This window comes from Bubalus kerabau, chromosome 5 (genome assembly GCF_029407905.1).
Source record: "Bubalus kerabau isolate K-KA32 ecotype Philippines breed swamp buffalo chromosome 5, PCC_UOA_SB_1v2, whole genome shotgun sequence".
Classification (NCBI taxonomy): Eukaryota; Metazoa; Chordata; class Mammalia; order Artiodactyla; family Bovidae; genus Bubalus; species Bubalus kerabau.
Window position 1 is genome coordinate 15680584 of NC_073628.1, and position 18430 is coordinate 15699013.

The window sequence follows — 18430 nt, forward strand, 5'->3', positions numbered from 1 at the left end:
TTTCAAATTCATAACGCATTTAAACATTTCTTGACTTACTATAACAGTCAGAAATCCCCCACAAGCTGAACAGTTTTACTGAAGTATAATTGACATCCATTAAACTGCACATGTTTAAAGTGGGAGCCTTAATCAGCTTTGAAAGATGTACACATCCATGACTCCATCACCACCATTGATTGGGAAAGTGAACATATCCATCTCAGAAATCCATCTCAGAAGCTTCCTTCGTAACCCCTCCCCTTCCTGCCTACACGCAGGCAGTCAGATCTGCTTCCTATGGCTACAGTGAGCTTGACTTATCTAGAATTTTATATAAACGGAATCATGAAGTGTGTACTTTTTTTTTTTCTTGGTCTGCCCTTCACTCAGCATTTTAAGATTAATTTACATGATGAAATATATCAAGGGGCTTCCGTGGTGGCTCAGATGATAAAGAACCCGCTTGCAAAGGGGAGAATTGAGTTCAATCCCTGGGTCAGGAAGATCCCCTGGAGAAAGGAATGGCTACCCACTCCAGTATTGTTGCCTGGAGGATCCCATGGACAGAGGAGCCTGGTGGGCTACAGTCATGGGGTCGCAAAGAGTTGGACAGGACTGAGCGACTTCACTTTCACACTTTCATGTATCAGTAGTTTTTCTTAGTTAATTTCTTTTTCAAATTTATTTATTTATTGATGTGGAGTCTTTTTAAAGTCTTTATTGAATTTGTTACAATATTGCTTCTTCTTTTTTTTTTTAATGTTTTGATTTTTGGCCAGGAGATATGTGGGACCTTCGGAGAAGGCAATGACACCCCACTCCAGTACTCTTGCCTGGAAAATCCCATGGACGGAGGAGCCTGGTAGGCTGTAGTCCATGGGGTCGCTAAGAGTCGGATACGACTGAGCAACTTCACTTTCACTTTTCACTTTCCTGCATTGGAGAAGGAAATGGCAACCCATTCCAGTGTTCTTGCCTGGAGAATCCCAGGGACTGGGGAGCCTGGTGGGCTGCCGTCTATGGGATCGCACAGAGTCGGACACGACTGAAGTGACTTAGCAGCAGCAGCAGCTCCCCAACCAGGGACTGAACTCCCACCCAGCTGTGTTGGAAGGCAGAGTCTTCGCCATTGGACCACCAGGGAAGTCCCAAGTTTATCTCTTTTTATTGCTGGATAGGACTCCATCATGCAGCTATACCACAGTATATTTACCATTCACATGTTTTTGGACATCGCCTTCAGCGTCGGTTCTCATGTGTGGAGAGTAGGCTTCTCCACACACTTTACATTCGTGTTTGTTACCTGTGTGAGTTCTTCACATACAATAAGCAGTGCGATTCCACAGGCTTTCCGCCCTTAGAACATTTACAGGGGGCATCGCCTTTGCAAATGCTGTAATATTTAATGTGGCACAGTTTCTGCCTGAAAGTTTTTGCACATTCACTGTATTTACAGGGTATCTCTCAAATGAGATTTTTCACTTGCCTTTGAATACATTCTCATCTTTCTTACATGCATAGGCTTTATCTCCAGGAAGACCTCTCAAGCACCTACTAAGGCTTGACTTTGGAATAAAAGCTTTCTCATAGCTACCACATTCATAAAATTTCTCTCTTGCATGCATTTGATGAATAATGAGGTTTTCCCTTTTGTCTGCAGATTTTTCACATTCATTACATTCACCGAGTTCCTTTCCAGCCTGAATGTTTTGATCTGTAATGAGGCACTGCTTCTAGGTAAAGACACTTCCACATTGATTTACACTCAGGGCAGTCTTTCCAGCATGGACTGTCTCACACTCTGTGAGATGAGATTTGCTACGGATGTGGAGAGCGCCCACTCTCTTTATACTCACGGGAACTCTCCACATGCCCTCTTTGATTTCGAAGGAGAAATGACATTTGAATACAAGTTTTCCCACACATTTACAAGGTTTCTCCTTAGAAAGATGAGCGTGAGCTTTTTCTACAACAGCTGAAGGCTTTTCCACCTTCATCACTTGTATATGATTTCCTCCTTATGTGGATTCTGAAATGTAGAATGAGGAATGAGATTCAACAGAACACTTGAAAGAGTGAGAGAGAGATACTTGACTCCACTTAGCCTGAACGCACAGTCTCCAGTATGCATTTCCTCCTGGTCTCTGAAGTATTTCTTCTGGCTCATTATATTCGTGCGTGTTCCTCCAGTATAAATTTCCAACATTCCTTACACTGGAATGTTTCTCTTTGGTATTCATTCTCAGGCATCTATCGACATTGTACCTGAGAAGAGTCCTCCCACAATGCAGTTTCTACACGTGGACTCGGTAGTTGTGACTCCAGGGTTCTAGAGCACAGGCTCAATAGTTGTGGCATATGGGCATGCAGGCTCTTCCTGGATCAGGGCCTGAAACCCTCAATGAGATCACTGCATGTAGGAGGAACCATATCAAGATCATTATATTCATAGTCATTCTTGCTCACATTGGCTCCCTCATACTGAAATCTAAGTTATGGTCCAAAGTCTTCAAACTGAGCTACATTCATAAAATATTTTCTTGAAGGAACAGTGTTGGATGGGAAGTACTTTTCCATTTGTCATTTTTGCTTGAAAAAATTAAATAATTGTTATGCTTGCTGCCAAATGATCGCTCTTCTTCTCCTAGCATTCCTTTCCCTCTGACAGTTTGCTTTCTTCTGAAATGATGAGCTTTCCCTTTTTTGCTCATGGACTTTGTTTTTAACCTTTGTAGAGTCCTCATTCTGTTTTTTTAATGCAGCTCTGTGATGCATTAAAAAAAAAAAAGTCTTTTACAAACGGCATATACAGCATTTTAGTTGTTTTCCTTTTTTTGACTTGATTTACTGAATTTTATTTTTGGCGTACTGGGTCTTCGTTGCTGTGAGGGCTTTTCTCTAGTTGTGGAAGTGGGGGTTACTGCCTAGTTGCGATGCCCAGGCATCGTGGTGGCTTCTCTTGTTTCAGATCGCAGGCTCTAGGGCGCTCAGGATTAGGAAGCTGGGGCATCTGGGCTTAGTAGTTTCAGCTCCTAGGCTCTAGAACACTGACTCAGTAGATGTGCCACAGGGTCAGGTGGCATCATCCTGGATCAGGCATCAAACCCTTGTCTCCTGCCTTGGCAGGCAGATTCTTTACCACTGAGCCACCAGGGAAACCCTTTGATTAACAGTTGTTTATACTGGCCTATCGTATATGCTATACTATTGGCAGCAGATACCACTCTTCACCTCCCACTCTTCCTTCAGAAGATTCCTACTACAGTTCCTAACCCTTCCCTGAAGCTGCTATTGACAAATGACCAGCTGCTTCCTCTCCATCTTTCTGGTTATCTGCATCTTTCTTTACCTCTCAGCATCATGAACTGCATCTGATGACTATACCCTTTTTCAAGTACTCTCTTCCCTTGGCTTCTCAGACCCCACCCTCCCCTGTTCTCCTGTCTTACTGGCCTTCATGATCTCTTTGGTTGGTTCCCCTCTCACCTCTTTGGTTGGTTCCTCTCACCTCTGAATTCAGCAGCTCCCCAGAGTTTAATCCTGGACCCTTTTGTTTCCTCTATAAACACCCTCTCCCTTGTCTAATCCTCATTAGATGACCTCATCTTATTAGACTTTATGGAATCCAGTGTATTGGACAATGATTTATGGTGGGAGGAGGGATAAATTAGAAACTGGGATTAGCAATACAAACTACTGTATATAAAATAGATGACTAATAAGGACCTACTGTATAGCACAGGGAATTCTACTCAATACTCTGTAATTAATGGCCTATATGGGAAAAAAGATATCCTTTTCATTATAGGGGACTGGAATGCAAAAGTAGGAAGTCAAGAAACATCTGGAATAACAGGCAAATTTGGCCTTGGAATACAGAATGAACCAGGGCAAAGGCTAATAGAGTTTTGCCAAGAAAATACACTGGTCACAGCAAACACCCTCTTCCAACAACACAAGAGAAGACTCTACACATGGACATCACCAGATGGTCAACACCGAAATCAGATTGATTATATTATTTGCAACCAAAGATGGAGAAGCTCTATACAGTCAGCAAAAATAAGACCAGGAGCTGACTGTGGTTCAGATCATGAACTTCTTATTGCAAAATTCAGACTTAAATTGAAGAAAGTAGGGAAAACCACTAGACCATTAAGGTATGACCTAAATCAAATCCCTTATGATTATAAAGTGGAAGTGACAAATAGATTCAAGGGATTAGATCTGATAGAGTGCCTGATCAATTATGGACGGAGGTTCGTGACATTGTACAGGAGACAGGGATCAAGACCATCCCTAAGGAAAAAAAATGCAAAAAAGCAAAATGACTGTCGGAGGAGGACTTACAAATAGATGTGAAAAGAATAAAATTGAAAAGAAAAGGAGAAAAGGAAAGATGCCCATTTGAATGCAGAGTTCCAAAGAATAGCAAGGAGAGATAAGAAAGCCTTCCTCAGTGATCAGTGCAAAGAAATAGAGGAAAATAATAGAATGGGAAAGACTAGAGATCTCTTTAAAAAAAATTAGAGATACCAAGGGAATATATCATGCAAATATGGGCACACTAAAGGACAGAAATGGTATGGACCTAACAGAAGCAGAAGACATTAAGAAGAGGTGGCAATAGCAAATGAAGCAACTGACAAACAACTAATCTCAAAAATATACAAGCAACTCCTACAGCTCAACTCCAGAAAAATAAATGACCCAATAAAAAAATGGGCCAAAGAACTAAATAGACATTTCTCCAAAGAAGACATACAGATGGCTAACAAACACATGAAAAGATGCTCAACATCACTCATTATCAGAGAAATGCAAATCAAAACCACTATGAGGTACCATTTCACACCAGTCAGAATGGCTGCTATCCAAAAGTCTACAAGCAATAAATGCTGGAGAGGGTGTGGAGAAAAAGGAACCCTCTTACACTGTTGGTGGGAATGCAAACTAGTACAGCCACTATGGAGAACAGTGTGGAGATTCCTTAAAAAACTGGAAATAGAACTGCCTTATGATCCAGCACTCCCACTGAGGAAACCAGAAGGGAAAGAGACACGTGTACCCCAGTGTTCATCGCAGCACTGTTTATAATAGCCAGGACATGGAAGCAACCTAGATGTCCATCAGCAGATGAATGGATAAGAAAGCTATGGTACATATACACAATGGAGTATTACTCAGCCATTAAAAAGAACACATTTGAATCAGTTCTAATGAGGTGGATGAAACTGGAGCCTATTATACAGAGTGAAGTAAGCCAGAAAGAAAAACACCAATACAGTATACTAACACATATATATGGAATTTAGAAAGATGGTAACAATAACCCTGAGTACAAGACAGCAAAAGAGATACTGATGTACAGAACAGTCTTATGGACTCTGTTGGAGAGGGAGAGGGTGGGATGATTTGGGAGAATGGCATTGAAACATGTATAATATCATGTATGAAACGAGTTGCCAGTCCAGGTTCAATGCACGATACTGGATGCTTGGGGCTGGTGCACTGGGACAACCCAGAGGGATGGTATGGGGAGGGAGGAGGGAGGAGGGTTCAGGATGGGGAACACATGTATACCTGTGGCGGATTCATTTCGATATTTGGCAAAACTAATACAATATTGTAAAGTTTAAAAATAAAATAAAATTAAAAAAAAAAAAAGAAGAGGTGGCAAGAATACACAGAAGAACTACAAAAAAGATCTTCATGACCCAGATAATCATGACGGTATGATCACTCACCTAGAGCCAGACATCCTAGAATGTGAAGTAAAGTGGGCCTTAGGAAGCATCACCATGAACAAAGCTAGTGGAGGTGATGGAATTCCAGTTGAGCTATTTCAAATCCTAAAAGATGATGCTGTGAAAACAATGCCCTCAATATGCCAGCAAATTTGGAAAACTCATCAGTGGCCACAGGACTGGAAAAGATCAGTTTTCATTCCAATCCCAAAGAAAGGCAATGCCAAACAATGCTCAAACTACTGCACAACTGAACTCATCTCACATGCTAGCAAAATAATGTTCAAAATTCTTCAAGCCAGGCTTCAACAGTATGTGAACCATGAACTTTCAGATGTTCAAGATGGATTTAGAAAACACAGATACACCAGAGATATAATTGCAAACATCCATTGGATCACTGAAAAAACAAGAGCGTTCCAGAAAAAGATTGACTATGCCAAACCTTTTGACTGTGTGGATCACCACAAGCTGTGGAAAATTGTTCAAGAGATGGGAATACCAGACCACCTGACCTGCCTCCAGAGAAACCTGTATGCAGGTCAAGAAGCAACAGTTATAACCAGACATGGAACAATGGACTGGTTCCAAATTGGGAAAGGAGTACATCGAGGCTGTATATTGTCACCCTGCTTATTTAACTTACATGCAGAGTACATCATGTGAAATGCTGGGGTGGATGAAGCACAAGCTGGAATCAAGATTGCCGGGAGAAATACTGATAACCTCAGATACACAGATGACTTCATTGGGAGGACTGATGCTGAAGCTGAAACTCCAATACTTTGGCCACCTGAAGCAAAGAACTGACTCATTTGAAAAGACCTCGATCCTGGGAAAGATTGAAGGTGGGAGGAGAAGGGGACGACAGAGGATGAGATGGTTGAATGGCATCACTGACTCAATGAACATGAGTTTGAGTAAGCTCTGGGAGTTGGTGATGGACAGAGAAGCCTGGTGTACTGCAGTCCATGGGGTCAGAAAGAGTCAGACAGGACTGAGCTACTGAACTAAACTGACTGGTACTTTCCCTCTCACTTACACTACTATTTTAGTCCAGATCACCATCAGTTCCTGTTTAGATCATATTGCAACAAACACTTACTATCCTTTTCTCCTGATTTGTTCCCTTCCCCACCATGATAAGCTTCCTTGAGCAGTCTGAGTTATCATTAAAACGAAATGAAATAATGTATCACATCTTTGCTTAGAATCCCTAACTACTTTAAATTGTGCTTCAAATACAATCTTCCATATCATAGCCTTCAAACCACATATGATCTGGCCTTTGCCTGTTTCCCCAGTTTTTTTTTTAAAAAGATGTATTTGTTTATTTTTGCTGTGCTGGATGTTTGCTGCTGATTGTGGGCTTCCTCTAGTTACGGAGAGCAGGGGCTACCCTCTAGTTGTGGTGGGCGGGCTTCTCACTGCCGTGGTTTCCCTTGGTGCGGAGCATGCGCTCTAGGCCCATGGGCTCAGCTGTCTCTTGGCATGTGGGATCTTCCTGACCCGGGGATTTCATCTTTGTTCCCTGCATTGTCAGGCATTCTTTACCACTGAGCCACCAGGGAAGGACCCCCAGCCCCCAAGGTTTTTTGAATCACTATATTCCTTGCCCTGTGTTCCAGCATCTCAGGCCTTATTGTATTTTTCAGCGTGTTAGGATAAAAGCTCCATAAAGGCAGGGATTTTTATGGGTTGTTTTTCCTTTTGTTCATAATGTTGACAAATCTCAAAGCACCTAGGGCAGTGCCTGGCACCTAGGGCAGTGCCTGACATATCAGAAGCATCTGGTGAATATTCACTCAGTGGAAGAATGAGTATGTGCAAACTTTTCTTTCCCTATCATGCCCTTAAATTTGCTGCTCTCAGACGGGAATGTTCTCCAGGATCTTAGCGTGGCAGGCTTTTTTTATTTTTCATCAGTCAAGTCTCAGCTCAAATGTTAAGATCTTAGAAAGGGTATCTTTGACACCTCTATTTAAATGGCCAGCGTTTTCCTCCCCTTTGCCTTTTCCTGCTTTTATTTTCTTCAAAGCACTTATGGTTACCTGAAATTATCTCCTTTATCAATTTTCTTCTGTTGCCTCCACCAGAATGTAAGCTCCATGAGAGCAGGGGCTTCATTTCGTTTTTGGTTCCCCATTCCATCTTCATTATTTACAAGGTGATTGGTACACAGAGCATATGAACGTGACTTACAGACTAAACAACAGCATATTCTATACTGAAAGGAGAGAATTCTACTGTATGCAAATTTAATTTAAACATTTATGTAAAAGGCAGATTCCTGAGGCTTGTTCCAAACCTTCTGAATAAAAAATTGCTGGGGTTGTGTCTACTCAGCGATTTTTTGTGCAATCTAAGTTTTAGACAATTTCTCCAAGTCCATGAGGCTAAGTTGGGCTCTCTAGTCCAGATAGCCCCATTTCTCATGGCAATCTCCCTTTTTGGGTTCCTCGGCAACATTTAGGGTCACCAGGCCTCAGCTGTGATGATCCCAACCCATCAGAGAGGATGCAATCATATTATATCTGAGAACAGGGTAAGTTCTCTCCAGGGGCAGTGGATCTGTCCCCTTCTGCCATCGTCTACTCACCGCACCTAAAGAGAACATTCAAGTGGGTCTCTTAACCAACAGAATCTTTCCTAAGGCACCTACTATATAGCACAGGGAACTCTGCTCAATGTTGTGTGGTAGCCTAGATGGGAGGGGAGTTTGGGGAAGAGTGGATACATGGCATATGTATGACTGAGTCCCTTCGCTGAAACTATCACAACACTGTTAATCGGCTCTATCCCAGTGTAAAATAAAAAGCTGTGGGACTTTTCCCTGGTGGTCCAGACGTTAAGAATCTGCCTGCCAATGAAGTGGACACAGGTTCAATCCCTGGTCCAGGAAGATACTCATATGCCTAGAGGCAGCAAGAGAAACCACCACAGTGAGAAGCCCATACACTGCAACTAGAGAGTAGCCCCCGCTCTCTGAAGCTAGAGAAAATTTGTGCACAGCAGCGAAGACCCTGCACAGTCAAAAATAAAATAAAATTTTAAAAAAGTCAATAAAAAGTTAAAAAAAAATTTCCTAAGGCCACTGACTTACGCATGTCTATACCCAGTGATGAGTCAACAGCACCTCTCACTATAAATGTTAAGGTCTGCCTCATCCAGCCCAAAATATACTTTCTTTTCAGTTAAATTCAACAAATGTTTAACTACAGCTTGCACAGGAGTCTATGGAGGAACAAGCCATTGGCTAGTCATCAAGTTGCTTACAGGGTAGTCAACTGTCTTGAAATTCTAAAAACATAATGTTTTCCCAAGATTTCCCAAACTTTGTTTCCAGTTTTTAAAATACATAAAACAGTAAAGAGGATATCGTTGAATGAATTTTACCTCCTTCTCACCTTCTCCCGTCAGTGTTTTCTATTCTCGGGTCTTTTACTTAGTTGTACTTTTTTCCTTGGTTAGCTATTGAAGTTGCTCAGTCGTGTCCGACTCTTTGCGACTCCATGGACTGTAGCCTGCCAGGCTCCTCCGTCCATGGGATTTTTCAGGCAAGAACACCGGAGTGGGTTGCCATTTCCTTCTCCAGGGGATCTTCCCAACCCAGGGATCGAACCGGGGTCTCCCACATTGTGGGCAGATGCTTTTACTGTCTGAGCCACCAGGGAAGTCCCAGTTTAGCAATTTTGCCTGTTTTATCGTCGTTAATACTTTCATCCGTTTAAATTCTAGTGTGCTATTTTACATGTAAATTCCCCTTATTCTTCAAAACGTAGCAAGGTAGATGTCACGGACAGGGTAACTGCCCCCTGAAGGTCCAAAGGTTCAAGATCTGTTCAAGAGCTAGTTGTCATTCATATTAGGGGCGGGGGGATTAGGGCTGACGTCTTGCTGCTAAGCCTGAGCTCATTTCTCTGCCCTGAGCTGTTAAGAAAGCAATTTTATGGGATGGTACGATGCGGAAACCTGAGGTTAAAAGAAGAGTGAGTGAAGCCCTGGGTTAACCAGGGTTGAATAAGATCATGTTTGTGAAAATCACTTCCTCTGAGCACAGTAAAGGGGAGAGGAGAGAGTCGGCGTGGCGCTCTAGGGTTCTGCCGAGCAGAACCCAGACTTCGTGGCCCGGCTCCAAGGCGCAGGGGCGCGAGTGCCGGCCGCGGTGCGCTCAGCTGCGCGAGAGGCGTGGGCTCGGCGGGGCCTCCGCAGATCGGCCCGTCGGGTGCCCAGGCGCGGCTCCTGGGACGCGGGTCCTCGGGGGCCTGCAGGGAAGGCTGGGCACCCGACGAGCGGCCCCTCCTCCCGACCTGGGGTACAAGCCTCCCCACCTGGGCAGCCGGGGGTCCCTGCAAGCTGTCCCGGCCCTGAATCCGGAGAGTCGGCTTCTCTGATTGGCTTAGAGCACAAACGCAGGAGAGCGCTGTCTGAGACGCGCTCTTTGATTGGATTTGAAACGAACAGCAGAACACGAAATAAAGAGGCCTTCCGTCATTGGGCCATCGTGTGAATCTCCTTTTGGCTTCTCCGCCGACTGAATTAGCGTCTCAGGATCTCGGTCATGAGTCTTAAATCTGGGCCTGTCAATTCGCCCCGGCGTTACTCGTCTCTAGACGAGGCACGGAGTTTACAGAGTTCAACCAATCACATAAGGCCGAGATCAGGTTGCCAGGCAGGTTATGCTAATGAGGCCCCGCCTTTTATGCTGCTCCCACTCTGCGGCGGGAAGAACCACCTGGAGGTGGCGGGGGGGGTTTGATTTCCATCACCCCTAGGGAGAGAGGATCGGGGACCCGCTGATCTCCCAGCTCCCCTCACCCAACGTCGTGTAAGTACCTAAAGGATTAGGGGAACCGGATAAGCCAGCGTCCAGAGTACCCCATCGACTGGGAGGGTGTTTCGTCTTTGCTTAGTCCCACCCAAAATGGCGCCAAGCTCTTTCCGCGTCTCAGAGCCCGGTCGGGGCCAACCGACCGCGGACCCGGGTGGGGGGGGACTTGATGGTGGTGGTGGGGGGGAGAAATCCCGGCGGCACCGCCCGATGGTACAGTCCAGCCGGGGCTGGGACGAGGCACCTCACTCGGGGTGGGGGGTCAAACCATCTGCACCTTCCAAGGGGAAAGGGGCGAGATCTGCTCTCGGAGCCCTCCTGGCGCTGCAATCGGCCATGGCTCCGGCGCCTCTTCGCCCTGCCTTCCCCGCGCACGGCCTCCCCCCTGCGACCCCCGAGCGGCTCGCACGCTCCGCCGGCCGCGCGCACCTCTCCTCCCCTGCCCGCGTTGGTTGGGCCGGGACGGCAGTTGGGCGCCCTGCGCGCTCCTGCGGCGGCGGTTGGCCGGGCGGTCGGGGTGCGGCGGGCTGTCTCGGCCGGCGGGCGCGGGGGCGGCGGGCTCCGTGCATTGGGCACCCTGCTGTGTCTCGGGAGGCCGCGCCGCCGTTCTGCCGTGGATCGCTGGTGTCCCCGGGACCCGGCGAGGCCCCGCTCGGACGGCGTGGGGGTGGCCGGCGTGGGTCGGTCGTGGTGGACGGTGTCCGCGGTGGGCAGGGCGCGGGTCAAGGTCCACGTGCGCTCGGGGTCGAGCCCGAGGCCTCTGGGGAGCCGGTTGGTGATTCCAGCCGACAGTCTGCTTTCCTTAAGCACTATTGAACCTGCGGCCCCGTATCAGGCCCTTCACCAAATGGAGCGAACGCAGCGCTTTGGAATCGCGGGCGTGCGTGCCTGCCTAGCCTTTTCTGGCGGATTGGTGGGTTTCGGTCCATTTTCAGTCAGTGTCTACGTCTAAGCATGAGCCGGTTCTGGGTCTGAACCCGAGGGTTCGGCGCCTGAGCCGTCCCACCCACCCCGGCCCTGTGCCGTCTGCGCCTGTTCAAATCTGGCCTGGCTCATCGTCCCCAAATGGTCTTGAAACTCAAAAGCAATCTTCGTTAAAAACAGAATTGCTCGTGACGGTTTGCGGCCTCTGGGTCAGACCCGCTCCTTTGTTTCTTTTTCCACCTTTTGCTGGAAGCTCTTTGAGGGCAGGAAGATAACGCGGCGTGCCCCGAATACCCTCCCACACACTCCTCCCACGGCACTGCAGCAGCTTCCACGTTGAGGAGCCGTGCTTACATGATGCTGTAGAATTGAAAAAGCAAAATTCAGAAAAAAGCTGGGCTGGGGCAAAGCCATGCTTAAAGCAGCTTTGATTCAATCTAATTATGTTTACAAAGTAACTTCTGTGTTTTTAAATGAAGTGAAATTGACATAAAGTGAACACTTTCGTAGTAGATGCACATTTAAAAATTTTGAACCAAGACTTTTTTTTTCACTTTGTAACTCATATTTATTCCTTGAGCACCCATTCTTGGCTCTGTTCTTTGTTTTGCAAGGGCGCTAAACTGCTGTCTGCTTTTCTGAATAAGCCATTTTTCCCTAATGTTTTGCAGTATGCTCCACCTTGCGATAATCTTTCCATCGAGTATGTATTGTAGATAAGGCTGTAGATAAGGTGAAGCTCAGGTCTTCAAGGGCCCTCAGTACTTTTTAAGATACCGGTGGTAGAAGGGATAGTGTATCAATCCAGTGTAAACCTAAATTGGTTGGCACTGCCTCAACGTCCACGTGTCTGAATTTTTTTTTCTAGTTTTAACAGTAAGACATGATCATTGTAGAAAATAGAGAAATAGTATATAAAAGTAAAAATTAACCTGAAGTTCAATTACCAGAGATAGTTTATACTAGTGTTTTGGTTACTTCAGATCTTTTGTGTGTGCATAGAAAATGTTTTTACAAACTTGTCATGATATGTGGTTTTCATATATAGTTTTTTGGGGGTTTGTTTACTTATTATTTTTCTCTTTTAAAAATGTGGATAGTTACCTAATGACTTCACTGATGATTTGCCATTTTCAGTAGTTTTTCCCCATTATTTGAAGGGGGCGTCATGAAATCCTCTGAACTAAAGGAATTAGGAAATTTGGATCATTCTGTTTTTCACGGGTAGAATTCATTGATTGCTGTTTAAATTTATCATAGGTAACCTAATAAAATAGGTTTCTGAGTAATAAGTGGAATTGCTTCAGGAGTTGAGAAATACTGTAATTTGGAGAAGGCAATGGCACCCCACTCCAGTACTCTTGCCTGGAAACTCCCATGGACGGAGGAACCTGTAGGCTGCAGTCCATGGGGTCGCTAAGAGTCGGACACAACTGAGAGACTTCCCTTGCACTTTTCACTTTCATGCATTGGAGAAGGAAATGGCAACCCACTCCAGTGTTCTTGCCTGGAGAATCCCAGGGACGGAGGAACCTGGTGGGCTGCCGTCTCTGGGGTCGCACAGAGTTGGACACGACTGACGTGACTTAGCAGCAGCAGCAGCACTGTAATTTTGGTTTCCATAGTAAGCTTATATGTTAAACTGGTGAACACATGGTAACTGCATAATTTCATTTGGTACAAATGATAAACATCCTGTCATTCCAGTGTTGTATTTGTTTAGCCAAAGTTTGTTCTAAAATAGGGTACTGATGTACTTTGACCTGTGCCCAGCAAAATACAGTCTTTCCCCACTGACTTCAGTCCCCGAGAGTGTAGACACACCCTGTCCAGCCATTTGTATGATTTTCACAAGCAGAATTCATTGGTTACTGTTTAAATTTTTCACAGATGCTCTAGTAGATTAGCAGTATTGGTCTGGTGACTAGAAAGAGCCCTGAGTTAAGGAAATGCTACGGCCACCGCTTTGTAGAATGGTCCCGCTGGAGTTCTCCTGGGGATCGGGTAGGGACAGGAAGGTGAGAGGGGAGCTTTTCTGACTTTAGTATGTTGGTCATTCTCAAACTCTTCCTCTCCCTCTGTGGCCTTATGCTGTTTACATGAATTACTGCTTAAGGTGTGTCTGGGTCGTTTTTATTCTCTAAATTGTAAGCCTAGTTTAGGACTTAAGGTGGGGCATTCTGAGCAGTAGCCTTTCCAGTTTTATGCGCAAAGCAGTTTATTTGCCCTTTCTGTGACACTTGATACATTACTATTAGTACTGAAACATTCTTCCCACTCCCTTTCCAAAGTCCTTGGGTGGCTTCAGGCTTCCCCTTGCCCAGACCTGTGTAGATTTTAAATGTTCAGGTTGTGGACAGCAGCTGCAAGTAGGTTCTTTTTGGATAACTTTGAAATATTCGAAAGAATTGGGGTTGAAGAAATGGAGAGGGAGGAGAGAGACTATATAGATCCTCCCAAGTTACAGTCATAGCAAGACCAGTTAAAAATGTGGTGAAAACACTCGTTATAAAATTATAAAACACTCATTATTGCACATTATAAAACAATAATGTGCAGTGCTTTAATAACTCCAAACATAGAGATTGCTGGAAGGTGAACCTGCAAATAGCCTCTCATTTATCTCAGCATTGGAGCGCTGGAGCCAGATCCCCACTTCTCTACCCACATGCTGCTCTCTGATTGCAGCCACAGTCTCTTCCTATCTGTCTCTCTGACCTGTGCTGTCTGGACCGGTGGCTAGTGCCGTGTGTGTGACTTATAGGCCAGATTTTGAGATTTAGTGTAAAAAAAATGAAATATTTCAATTTCTCAAATATGATTGCATGTCGAAATGATAATATGTTGCCAATCCCATGTTAATAAATAAAATACATTATTGCAATTAATTTAGCCTGTTTGTACTTTAAACAAATGTGGCCACTGTAAGATTTAGATTTATGTTTATGGCTTGCATGTGTGGCTTTGCCTGATAACAACAGCCACCTTAGGCTTAGTCCCATGGGGCGGGGTGCTCCCAGGTGGCAGTAAACCATCATACAATGTATTATCTCTTTGTTTCTATAGTTTCAGCCAAAAGATACTGCTTATGGTAGATGTATCTGATTTCTTTCAGTGCTTTTATGATAGCTCTCACAGAAGCACTATTCTTCTGAAGAATACCTTAATCTTAAAACCACTTCCAGGTAATTGAGTTAACTGTTACTGAATTAATATATTAATTAATCATTGAACTTAAAATAATAAATGACATCTGTTAAGCACATAATCCATTAAAGAAAACGTTGAGCTAAGCATAATCAGCTGAATTTTCCCCATTGGTCTGCTACTTATTCATTGATTTTTATAATGGACTATTTTTCAAAGATTTAAGAAATATTTCTGAGAGAAACTTTAAATTGAGAAAATCAAGCTCACGATTTATTTTTTTCTCCTGTGATTAAAGAAAAGGCTACAATAGTTAGCTTTTAAGTGTGGGAACACTTTGGACCAGCTTGTGGGACAACTATCCTTTTAGTTAAAAGAATGGTATTCTTTTGGGACTTCCCTGGTTAAAACTGCTCTTCCATTGCAAGGGGCATGGGTTCTATCCTTGGTCAGGAAAGGAGGATCCTGCAGGCCAAGTGGCCTGGCCAAAAAAAAACCAAAAAAACAGAGGTAGATGAGACACTATACTTAAAAAAAAAATCATATTATTTTTATTTGATTTTACTACCCTGTGTGAGGGTTTGATGCAGTGTCCAATTTAACAGCATGGGCCTTGTGGGGCAAAGGAACCTATATTCAGAGCTCAGCTCAATTGACTGGCTGTGATCTTCGGCCCATTAGTTAACTTCTGTAAGCCTTAGTTTCTTTATCAAATTATTAAACTAGTTCCTTAATTATTAATGGGGTGTAGTAGTATCAGACTTCCCAGGTGGCACAGTGGTAAAGAATCTGCCTGCCAATGCAGAGATGCAGGAGACTCGAGTTTGATTCCCTGGGTCGAGATGATCCCCTGGAGAAAAAAATGGCAATGCGCTCCAGTATTCTTGCCTAGGAAATCCTATGAACAGAGGAGCCTGGTGGGCTACAGTTCATGGTGTCACAGAGAGTCAGACACGACTGAGCACACACAATATTGTGGAGCAACTACTTGTGCTTATTTCTTGCTTCCTAAATGTAAATTCCTAGAAGCTTTGAATATTTTTTTAGTCCCCTCATATAGAATGCGGAGAAGGCAATGGCAACCCACTCCAGTACTCTTGTCTGGAGAATCCCATGGACGGAGGAGCCTGGTGGGCTGCAGTCCATGGGGTCGCTAGGAGTTGGACAGGACTGAGCGACTTCACTTTCACTTTTCACTTTCACGAACTGGAGGAGGAAATGGTGACCCACTCCAGTGTTCTTGCCTGGAGAATCCCAGGGACGGGGGAGCCTGGTGGGCTGCCATCTCTGGGATCACACAGAGTCTGACACGACTGAAGCGACTTAGCAGTAGCAGCAGCAGCATATAGAATGCAGGTCAAAAGTGTCTTTTACTTGTGCTGTGCTTAGTCTCTGTCGTGTGGGAATAAAGGAGTAAATGCAATTAACATAAGACATTAAAGTGAGAACTGGAATTTTCTTCCCTCTCCTTCACAATTCTTACTTTTGTATGCACGTCTCATCATTTTGTTGGCATTGCTTGAAGGTTTTGCTTGGGGGTTATTTTCAGTCTCGCCACAAGCCATCATTATAGGCAAACTTGTTATAATGCTTTTTCTGATAGAGGAATAGCTGTAATCCTTTGACTAATTATTGCTTTGTATTTGACTGACTTTTCAAGTGTCCTTTCTGAGGCACCTGTTTACATTTAATTCTTACTGTGCGGTAGTGAAAAAAAAGGGGTTTACAAGTGAAAAAAAAGGAGACATAAGTTTTGTGAATGATATAAGAGTGGCGGGAGCAAGGTGTCTGGGTCCTCAGTCCCAGGCAGTGGTGTGTATAAGATTCAGCCTTTTACTCATCATCTATTCATCTTCTCTTTTATCCTTTTTCTCTTGAAGTTGGTGAATTGAAAGTTTTCTGTATTTCAAGTGCTTCGTAAACAAGCACCAGCGGCCAATAGCCAGCCATTTAGGACACTTGTTTATGTAACACATAAGTTTTCTCAAGTATGTTTAACCCACTGAAGTAAGGTGTGAAATAACCGCAAAGCAATAGTTCTAGAATGAAAACTAACTTATGGAGCAGTAATTGTATTTTGATTAACTTTGTTTCACTTAAAATTTTAAGAAAGTTGAAAAGAATTAAAAAAACAAAAGAAAAACACAAAAAATAAAAAACAAAAGGAAATTTAAAAAAAAAGAAAAAACAATTTAAGGAAGTTGATCCTTATATATATATACACATAGTTTTCCCAAACCTTAGAAATTTCATTGAACAATTGTATCCTTTTATGGGAGAAATATCAATAACCTCATATATGCAGATGACACCACCCTTATGGCAGAAAGTGAAGAGGAACTAAAAAGCCTCTTGATGAAAGTGAAAGTGGAGAGTGAAAAAGTTGGCTTAAAGCTCAACATTCAGAAAACGAAGATCATGGCATCCAGTCCCATCACTTCATGGGAAATAGATGGGGAAACTGTGGAAACAGTGTCAGACTTTGTTTTTGGGGGGCTCCAAAATCACTACAGATGGTGACTGCAGCCATGAAATTAAAAGACGCTTACTCCTTGGAAGGAGAGTTATGACCAACCTAGATAGCATATTGAAAAGCAGAGACATTACTTTGCCAACAAAGGTTCGTCCAGTCAGGGCTATGGTTTTTCCTGTGGTCATGTATGGATGTGAGAGTTGGACTGTGAAGAAGGCTGAGCGCCGAAGAATTGATGCTTTTGAACTGTGGTGTTGGAGAAGACTCTTGAGAGTCTCTTGGATTGCAAGGAGATCCAACCAGTCCATTCTGAAGGAGATCAGCCCTGGGATTTCTTTGGAAGGAATGATGCTAAAGCTGAATCTCCAGTACTTTGGCCACCTCATGCAAAGAGTTGACTCATTGGAAAAGACCCTGATGCTGGAGGGATTGGGGGCAGGAGGAAGAGGGGACGACAGAGGATGAGATGGCTGGATGGCATCACTGACTTGATGGACGTGAGTCTGAGTGAACTCCGGGAGTTGGTGATGGACAGGGAAGCCTGGCGTGCTGCGATTCATGGGGTCGCAAAGAGTCAGACACGACTGAGCAACTGAACTGACTGGATACATCATTTAAAAAATCATCTCTTTTTCAGATTTGTGGTTTTTCAACAGTTATAAATAAACTATAGGAGGTATATTTTAATTTTAACAAAATCTTTACAAGACTGCTACATAAAAAAATCCAAAACTTTACTGAGTGACACTAAGTAAACTTTAAATAAATGGAGAGACTGGTTTGAGGACTGGAAGATTTAATATTATAAAGAATCAATTTTTTGGAAACAGACTTATGGATTTAATGTAATCCTAGCAAACTGAAAGACAAAAACTAAACAAGCTAATAATTTGCCAAGGCCTGAAATAAAGCAAGATACTCTCAAAAAAGAAAAGAAGTTGGAAAAACTTACATTCCAGAGATCAAGAAGAGTTAAATAATTAAGACATTGTGATCCTGGCACCAGGGTAAAGCAACTAAACACCCCAAGGAGTCCAGAAACAGTCTCTCACACAGTCAAACATTTGATTTATGACCCAGGAGGCATGGTAGATAAAAGGCCAAACCACACAACTTTTAGAAGTTGACGTTGAGAACCAAATTCATGACCTCAGTCTAAAGAGGGATTTTTAAAATTTAAGATGTTACCTGCACTAACAGAAGAAGGGTAAAAGTCGTGAGCAGGCACTTCTGAAAAGAAGAAATCCAGATGTCTAATAAACATATGAGAAGGTGCCCAACTTTGTTAATAATCAAGGAAATGCAAATTACAGCCAGAGTGCTATG

The 18430-nt window shown here is 43.7% G+C and overlaps 1 protein-coding gene across 1 annotated transcript in view; it reads left to right on the forward strand.

Annotated features, from left to right (window-relative positions):
• Window positions 1–10416: 10416 nt before the first annotated feature.
• Window positions 10417–18430, forward strand: part of PRDM10 (PR/SET domain 10) — a 96273-nt gene continuing 88259 nt past the window's right edge. Inside the window, exon 1 of the mRNA XM_055581177.1 lies at window positions 10417–10557. The gene's annotated coding sequence lies outside the window, so the exon portion shown is untranslated. The remainder of the gene's footprint in view (window positions 10558–18430) is intronic.